The sequence below is a fragment of the Tympanuchus pallidicinctus genome, unplaced genomic scaffold (assembly GCF_026119805.1).
Source record: "Tympanuchus pallidicinctus isolate F22 unplaced genomic scaffold, pur_lepc_1.0 scaffold2, whole genome shotgun sequence".
Lineage (NCBI taxonomy): Eukaryota > Metazoa > Chordata > Aves > Galliformes > Phasianidae > Tympanuchus > Tympanuchus pallidicinctus.
The window spans coordinates 24,415,537-24,424,179 of record NW_026294721.1 but is presented as its reverse complement, the minus strand read 5'-3'; the positions used below and the strand labels follow the sequence as shown (position 1 = coordinate 24,424,179).

Sequence of the window (8,643 nt, the reverse complement as noted above, 5' to 3'; positions counted from 1 at the left end):
ATAAAAGAACGATTCATTTTCTGCTGCAAACATAAACAAGCTGCCTGCAAACAAATTTAGAGGGGAAAAATGATGCAATATGGAAACTTCAAATCGAGCTTTTAAAGCAATGTTACTGGGTTGCTATGAAAAATGCTTAATCATGTGGCTTATATTGCAGGCACTTTTTCAGTAGGTTATGATTGTGAACAAATGATATGTCAGCCTCCTAAATTTTTCATCTGCAGACACTGATAACCAATGCCTGGTATTGAATACCCCACCTCTGGCTGAATTAGTGATTGGAAATGCGAGGTGTGTGAAATGCTTCAGGTTCAGATAGATATGTGCCATCAAACAGGAAGGACAAGTTTAGTTTCAATGCAGACTAGATATACTGAGCTTTACAACATCATTGACGTTTTCAGTGCAGCCAATCAAAATGATTTTACTGATTCAAAGTTGCTCTGTCACCTGAACTGATTAAGGAACACCACTGATTTTGATTTTAGCATTCAGCAGTGGCCAAAATTTGCTTTACTGTCATCAACATTGAACTCAGAAAGACTAGAAAGAAACTAATCCTGAGTACTTTTGAAAAACCCTACCTTAGAAATCCTTACTCTATGTTACTTAAAATATGCAGTTTATAGAATCTACCATGAGAAATTCTGCCAGAGTGGATCTGCAGTGCAGCTGAGAATACAAGCAAACAGATGATCTATATAATACTCTTACTTGAAGCTTTGAAATCTGACAACTAAAAATAATTTTTTGGAAGGAAAACTAATTCCTCTCCATCTCTTTTCCAGTACATGAAATATTCAACTCCTATTTTCTTTTCCAGGAGGAAATGGCAACAGCATTTTGCAAATTGCATTCTGTGCAAAAACCTCTCAAGCTTTCCAACTTGTACTCAAATCCCAAGACAATAAAAATGCATATAAACTATTTAGAAGCCCATCAGAATAAAAACCAGAGGTATTTAAATCACATGCTATTTCAAAGTCCAAGATGTTTATTTCAGATTATAAGGAACTTTTTCTGCTGTCACACAAACATACACAAAATGTCAGAAAGATATAAAATAACCTTATTCCAGACCACATGATGAGACTGAATTTGTACAAGTCTGTGGGACCAGGACACGCATCCCAGGGTCCTGAAGGAACCAAATGAGGCAGTTGCCAAGCCTCACTCACTCATATTCACAATGCTGTGGCTGTCAGGTAAAGTCCCCAGTGACTATAAAAAGGGAAACATCCTTCTCATTTTTAAGATAGAAGGGAAGAGCTGGGGAACTACCAGCCAGTAAGCCTCAGCTCTGCGTCTGGGAGATCAGGGAACAGATCCTCCTGGAAACTGTGTTAAGGTGCAGATGAGACAAGGATGTGATCCAAGCCATCCTGATTGAGGTATGTCTGCTCTGTGCTCTTGGTTTGACCTGGAGAATGATGTTAGGAAATCACTAAGGAAAAAAATGTGTGCCAAGAAATTATCGTAAAACACTGAGAACATGAGTATTTTTATTTATTTGAAAGCGGCTGAGAGTTTTCCTTTTGATTTGAATAATGACTATTAATTGATTACTGAATCAGCTATCAGACAAGTGCTCTGTGTGCATGTCAAGTTATTGGCATGATATGAAACAAAATGGTAAAGAAAAACAGAGAATATTTACCTTCTGAAATGCCCCATGCATCTCAAACTGCTTCACAGTACCATGAGTAATAGTGCTGCTGTCACTTTATGAACTGCAGGCACAGCATTTGCTACATGGTGAGTAACTGCTGCCATGTAATTCTTCTTTAAGAGGAAGAAGTTATAAAGTACTATCATTTTAAAGAAAATTATTAGAGTTGTTGCGTATTTTATTAAAAGATGTCATCCCATGTAAACTATAGGATGATGGAAGGGCTGCTCTCAGCTCTCGCTGACTTCGGACCTACGAATTAGGAGCTGAAAGGACTGCTCAAATCAAGGTAACTTTGAAACTTCCAAAACTGAGGATTCAAGCCATTCTTAGGCAGGAGGCCACTGGGATCTGTAAACCAGCACAGTGATAAGCATGCTAGCACAAAGGCAGGACCACGTCTCCAGAGGTGTAAATCAGCATGAAACTGCACTATTTTACTTGAGCAGAGCAAGGACAGGTCCCATCACTTGTCTACAAAACTTGGTTGTCTTTCTGAGTTTGCTATTCATAATAGTAATGTCTAACAACATTTGAGATCCTGTCCTCAGCTGTGCCTCCTTGTTGTCACAGCAGCTCACCTCTCCTGTGCTGCACAGCCTGAAGGGGCTGGGTTATATGAAGTGGGGTTACTTGTTCCATTTCTCACAAATCTTCACTTCTGCTAACCTGAACTCACTTCTGATCTTGTTCAGCTTACAATTTGACTAATAATTTACCTTTGCTTTTTTCTTTAAGAATTATGATTTTTTCCTTTCTAGATAAGTGATCTGTTCTTTCATTGCAGTTTCTGCAGTTTAATCTTGAATATCAGTGAATTATTGCTATTTCATAACTTCCTGTTTTTATCCTGAGTAACAATAGTAATACTGAGTCTATCTTACCAAGTCTTTGCTTACAGTAGGAGGGATTTTGCTCCCCCAGTACCCACCAAGAGATTCAAGGACACAAGGGACATGAGAAGCCTGACAGCCAGGGATGACTGAGGCAAAGAACTTGTTGAGTACCTCAGGCTTCTGTGCGTCCTTTGTTGCCATTTCTCTCTTTTCAGTTACTGGGGGGAATGAGAATCCAATATCTTCAAGTCTGGATGAGTAGGAGAGAACACATTATTGCTGGAAACAAACTATATCCTTCTGCATACTTTACTTGGCTTTATTCCTTTCCTTTTTTACTTTCCTTACAAAGTATGTTGTGTGTATTTCATGATTACATTTCAAGGAAAAGAATGAAGTGATGAATCTAATAGGATTCGGTACTAAGATCCTGGGGAGGCTGAATGAGCAATCTTTTCAAGTAGCTTGCGGAGAAAATGCAGAGAAATTATTCCAGAGAACTCCTATTTATTTTCTTTCACTTTCCAAATTGCATGAGATAACATTCTATTTATAAGGGAGAGATTGTGACATAACCAAAAGGAAGCTGCAATTTCATCCTCCTACATCAGTTGCAATGAGACTCAATGGCAGAAGAGCTAATAAAACCTAAGCCAAATTCTCTTATACAACTTCATCTTCAAGTTCACCTTCACTTCTCAGGAGAAGGACTAAAAAACACTCTGACTCATAGGCCACATACCACCTCTGCTTTGGTGTGCAATAAACCATTGAGAAGGAAATAATAAATGACCTTGCATGCTCCCAGGAGACAAACTAGGGATCTGCATCACCTGCTGTCTCCATGGCCAGGCAGTGCTAAAAGCTGCAACTCCCCACATTTATTTCTCCCTTGGTTTTGGGCACACTCATCTTCCTAGGATTTACCTATTTCCAATTACTCCTCCTGCTCAAGATTTTAATTAGGATTATTTAAATTAAAATGCATATTCTGGATTACATTACCTTGGCACCTTAGATTAAGCACGCATACAATACAATCTGAAGATAATAAATCATTATTCCAAGCTTCTATACCTCAGCCTGAAAGAGTATTAACGTCTTCAGTGCACTGAGTCAAAACCATAGAACTCAAATGTCAAACCACTGTGAGGAAGTCTCTGATCTCTACATCAAAGTGCACCAAACAGCAAAGACCCTGTTTGCAGCAGTGAACGTCTTGTGAAGGTCATGCAGTTTTCAACTTTGCTTAGAATAAACTTAGAAGTACTGATATGTTGAAGAATCCAATGTTAGCTCCATCTGAAACCAAGTGTAAAAAGTGTTAAGAAAGTACATACCTAATATCTAAAGACCACTACAGCTTTATAGGAAGTGCCTGCCTGCTTGCTTTAATCCAAATTAATGCACAGGATGCACACTCATTGCTCCTTAGGTGCAAGAGCATTCATACATTATCCTCACCCTACAGATATTTTGCTGGTTTTCTTTCCATAAAGTTTCAAGGTTAACCAGAGTTTGTGTTTGCCAGCTGCAGAACCACAAATTCTCAAGCCTAATGAATATAACTGCCTGCATTTCAAGAGACACTAACGATCTACAATTAATGAGTTAGTTACCTCTGAAAGAAAATCCTGACTAAAATTTCTTTCCAAGTGAGTCCCAGTAAGTTTGGACTACTAGCTCACATTCCAAGAAAGTCCTCTAAAAGCTTGAAATACATAGAGGGAGAAAATGGAAAAAGAACTTATAAAAGAAAAACAAAACTCACAGTCTACCATTACATCATTAGAGATGTTGATTTCCAGGAAAAAGCTCTTATCCTCTATTCTCCTGTAAGAATAGAATCTTTCATCATCTCTTTAGAACAAGGTGCTCCACTGTCTCCTTTAGGCTTATCTTCGTCCCTTTTCCTTGCCCTTTTTATATAAAAGAATCCCCCTAAGATCATTTTTAAACACTTAGACTCTTTAGAAAGGCTTCTCTTCTGAATGAGGTTGCTCCCTAAGCATCTTATATACTTCATCTTCTTTCTATGCCTCCTTTGATCAAGTCTGAAACCCAGTTATAATAACTTGCTAAAACAGAATAGAAAATGCACTCTTCCTGCCTGACAGACCATCTTGCTGAACAGAATTGAATCTGCTGCAGGTCTAGCCAACAAAACTCTCAAGCATCATCGTTAGATGTGCAGTCAATAATCAGAATTACAAGAAATGTACAGATTAATAGCTACCTAGTAGCTCTCATTCACTTTTATTCCTCTCTAGCTTTTTCTTGCAATCCCTATTGCACAAAACCTTTATACAGAAACCTATAAAATGAGTCTGGCTCGACATCATTTAGCTGGAAATAGGAGTAGGTAATACTAATCTTTGATAGTGCAAGCCACTCATTGGCTTTTGAGTGTTATCCAGCAAAGAATTACAAGACATGCAAAAAGCACTAACTATGAAGGGCAGTAATGCCTTAGCAGTAAGCCTCTGGGGAAGTCAACAGGTAATCACAAATCTTGGCCTGAAAGAACAGGCTTCATTTTCAGAGTCTTCAAGTAGGTCCTCCAAGGGCACTTTTCTCAGTGCAGAAAGAAGAGGAACAAGTGCCTTGTTGCCAGAATTTAGTTTCCAGAAGTGAAAACGTTTCAAAGCTTATACTTAAGGTAAATCCGACAGGCTAGAAATTATAAACCTTCAAATACTTGCCCTATTTAGCAGATGCTTAACTGAAGAACCAGAAACATACTTCCAGTCTAGATGGAATTTTAATCTGACCAAGGTTATTTACATTTTGCCCTAACCCTGCAATAATTCACTGCACCAACTCAGCAGTAGGGATTGCCTAACAGCCAATTGGAACCATTGTTATTCTTGCTTATGCTTTCGATTGAAGCATCAGCTAGTAACAGAATACACAAATTACAGTTTCACACTTTCACATGGAAACCTGCCTTTTTGGCTTAGGAGATGCAGCCTTTCAGTTGCTGGAGAACATTGTTCCTGCTCTGTATAATCCTTCATAATAGGCTCTTTAAAAGGAAGCCTGCAGCAGAAAAATATTTTGTTGTATTTTAAATAGCAATCTTTGAGGATCTCTTTATCTATTATGTCTTTGGAAATTTTGAGACCATCTTTTGACTAATTGGACAGTATGCAAATTATCATAGCCTAATTAAATAATTCAGAAGTGGGCCACTGACCTCAAACTAAAGTGATTTCAAAGTGAAGTAAATTAACACTCTTAACTTCTGAATACTTTTGAATAGGGAACACCTAGATGAGAGAACTTCACAACACAAGCTTCGTGTATTAACTTTATTTCAGTAATACATACAGAAATAAATTGCCACAGCTTTTAAGAAACTTCTGTTGCAACCAATGGCTAGATTGTTTAAACATGAGCATTGAAGATGTAATAGTCTGAGTCAGTTTCAGTTCAAGACAAAACATTACATAGGACAACTGAGTGATCTTGTGTGAAGTCTGCAATCATCCACTCAACAGATCAGTTCTGATGCCTTGCACATCCCTTGCTGGTTTTCTCTCTATAAAAGAAAAGCTTTATTTAATTTGCAGTCAGCATCAAATACCTGAATGGAGTTAAATGGCCTAAGATTGAACCATATGGACAAGCTACATGACACTAACCTTTAATCAAGGGCATTTCTCCATAAAGATTACATTTCCCAGGACAAGATTTTCCTTGCCCACACAATTAGCACACATTCTGGTCCAGAGCAAGTCTAGGAAGAAAAAACAAATCCACTTTACCAAGATATTATTTAATTTAGTTTGACTGATCTACATAAAACCAGTTTTAAAAACTCTAGACTTCTACAGAGGTTTCCAGAAGTCCAAACTAGTTTCAAACTAGGTGTTTTTGTTTTTGTGTTAATTTGTTTATTTAACTTTCAGTTAAGCAATAATTTAAGCTTCTTAGATAGAGACAACACAAGCCCATCCACTCAAGTCTGATAAGACTTTTTACACTACGTACCTGGAAGACCAATCAATTTACAAGGAACTCTTTTGACTCCATATCGTTTATCTCTATCTCATGAGGCATATTCTAGACAGTCAAGGAGCACCAACACACTTGAACTCTGAAAATTGAAAAAGATTAATGTGAAACAGAATTAGATAACATGATCATCAGACGACTTCCCCAATCCCAGAAGCTTCTTTGAAAGCTATAAAGTTGACTCATTAACTTTCTGAAATTCATGAATGTGGTTTTACGGTTTCATTAATGTGTTCCTCTCAGCGTGATCCAAAGAAGAGTTTCAGCCTCACCTCTGGGTTTGAGAGAGAACTGTTATACCCCTCCGTACTGGCCACTTAAGACACTGAGAGACTTAAGAGGGCAAAGCTAAAAAGGGGAGTAGATCATACCAATTTGTTCTAAGATTATTTGAATTTACCATTTACTCCGATCAGACAACTTACTTGAAACTCATGAATTATCAAAAAAGCATGACTTAAAATGGTCCATAACTCATTAAAGTAGAAAGCACTTACCTTCTTAACAGAAGGTATTATTCATTCCTAAGGAATCCTGAGGACTACTTTCAGTTTAGGTGTGATCATCCATTTCTAGCCTGCTTCGATCACAAAATCACTAAGTGACTCCTAATAACAGAGAGGCCAATTATTACAGTGTAAAATTTCAGAAGTCACTTATGAAATTTATTATCAAATATCTACAGCAAGGTGTAGTAGGTGGTTTAATCAAACGGACAAGAATATCCTTTTCCAATATGGCCATTTAAAGTAAATAGTACATATCTTCTTAATATTGCTAAATACACTGCTAAACAGTACACTTAAATTACTTCTGGTGCTAACATTACCAGAAGCTGGGAGTTCTCAGCTTCAGGAGAAGCCTTAACTGGCTAATTCCTTACCACCGTGTGCCTACTTGCTATACCTTGCAACAAATCACAGGGAGACACCAAAAGCTACTGTATCAGATAGAAGAGGAGGCCGGGCCTACGGAAAACTACCGCACAGAGGCAGAGCAACGACGGGCTGAGCTCGACCTATGAGACCCGGCGGGGACAGAGGAAAGCTCACTCTGAGGCGGCACGCCCACCTACCGGCATCGGCAAGCGAGGCTCCAGCCCCAGCACGGCCGTGGCAGCGGCCGCCGGGACGGGGAGCGACCAGCTGGGCAGAACCCCGGAGGGCATCGGGAGACCTCGTGGGGACCTCGCGCCGGAGCTGGGGAAGCAGAGAGAAGTCAGCACGGGAGGGGATGGAAGGAGCCGTGGGGCGGAGGGAAGGGACGCTTGTGCCTCACGACAGGATGCAGGACGGAGGGGCGGCTCCGCGCTGTGTTTATGTGAGGAAGGCTCTCTATCCCCCTGTGTTGACTCCTCGGGGCACTGCCAGGCTCCGAGAGGGCAAATGTGAAGGGAAGACGCGATGTAGGCCCCCGCCCCGCCCTCCGCCCACCGGCACGAGCCTCCCCCAGCCTCCACGCCACCCGCCCCTCATACGAGAGGAACGCCAGGCGGAAGCCTTACCACCTCACCGCCGGGCGGCGGGGAAAGAGGGCGGGCGGTGCCTCCGCGGCCTTTAAATACGGCCCGCCGCTCCCGCGAGATCCGCGCGAGCCCGACGTCTCTGGAGAAGGCGGGGAGGGGGAGCCAGCGGCACGGGCGCCGTCGCCTGTTGGTTGAGTAAGAGCACGTGACCGGAGGCGGCGTTCCGCCCCTCACAGGACAGGTAGCGGGATGTGCGTGCGGGTCTCGGGGTCGCTGGAGCTCGGGGAGGGCTCCAGGCCTGAGTCAGGAGCGGGCTAGGGCCTGTAGGGCTTCTGTCGGGATGCGGCTGCTCAGCGCTCCCCGGATGGCAGCTGCGCGGGTCCGGAGGTCTTTAACGTGCCCTGCACGTTCGGTGAAATTTTTACGTTCGGTGTAAAGTAGCAGCTGCATAGCGGTTTCAAGAAGCTAAATACAGCTGATCTCTGTCTAAACTCCCGTCTAAGCCCTTCTCTAGAAGGCTTAGGATTTGCGTGTAAGGCTGGCGAGGCAAGCCCTAAGGCCGTGCTAATACCCCGCTGACTCCCAGCAGGTGAGCACGCCTGGGCAGTAGGCGCAGGGCCGGCCGGCCCGGCACGTTCGATTACACACAGCAC

General features: G+C 41.6%; 1 long non-coding RNA gene and 1 other non-coding gene across 7 annotated transcripts; both read right to left on the bottom strand.

Annotated features, from left to right (window-relative positions):
• Positions 1–974: 974 nt before the first annotated feature.
• On the bottom strand, positions 975–8,112 carry LOC128080381 (uncharacterized). 6 transcript variants are annotated; one of them, XR_008206639.1, is made up of 6 exons: positions 8,030–8,048; positions 7,601–7,724; positions 7,023–7,133; positions 6,502–6,607; positions 6,153–6,247; positions 975–2,758 (listed from the first exon to the last, which is right to left on the bottom strand). It is a non-coding gene; the product is annotated as an uncharacterized LOC128080381 (long non-coding RNA). The 6 variants fall into 6 exon arrangements; XR_008206640.1 differs by lacking the exon at positions 8,030–8,048 and having other exon boundaries at positions 975–1,447; positions 1,661–2,758; positions 7,601–7,951; XR_008206643.1 differs by lacking the exon at positions 8,030–8,048 and having other exon boundaries at positions 975–1,447; positions 2,680–2,758; positions 7,601–7,941.
• LOC128080774 (small nucleolar RNA SNORA26) lies at positions 6,754–6,871 on the bottom strand. The gene has a single exon (XR_008206881.1). It is a non-coding gene; the product is annotated as a small nucleolar RNA SNORA26 (small nucleolar RNA).
• Positions 8,113–8,643: the final 531 nt, after the last annotated feature.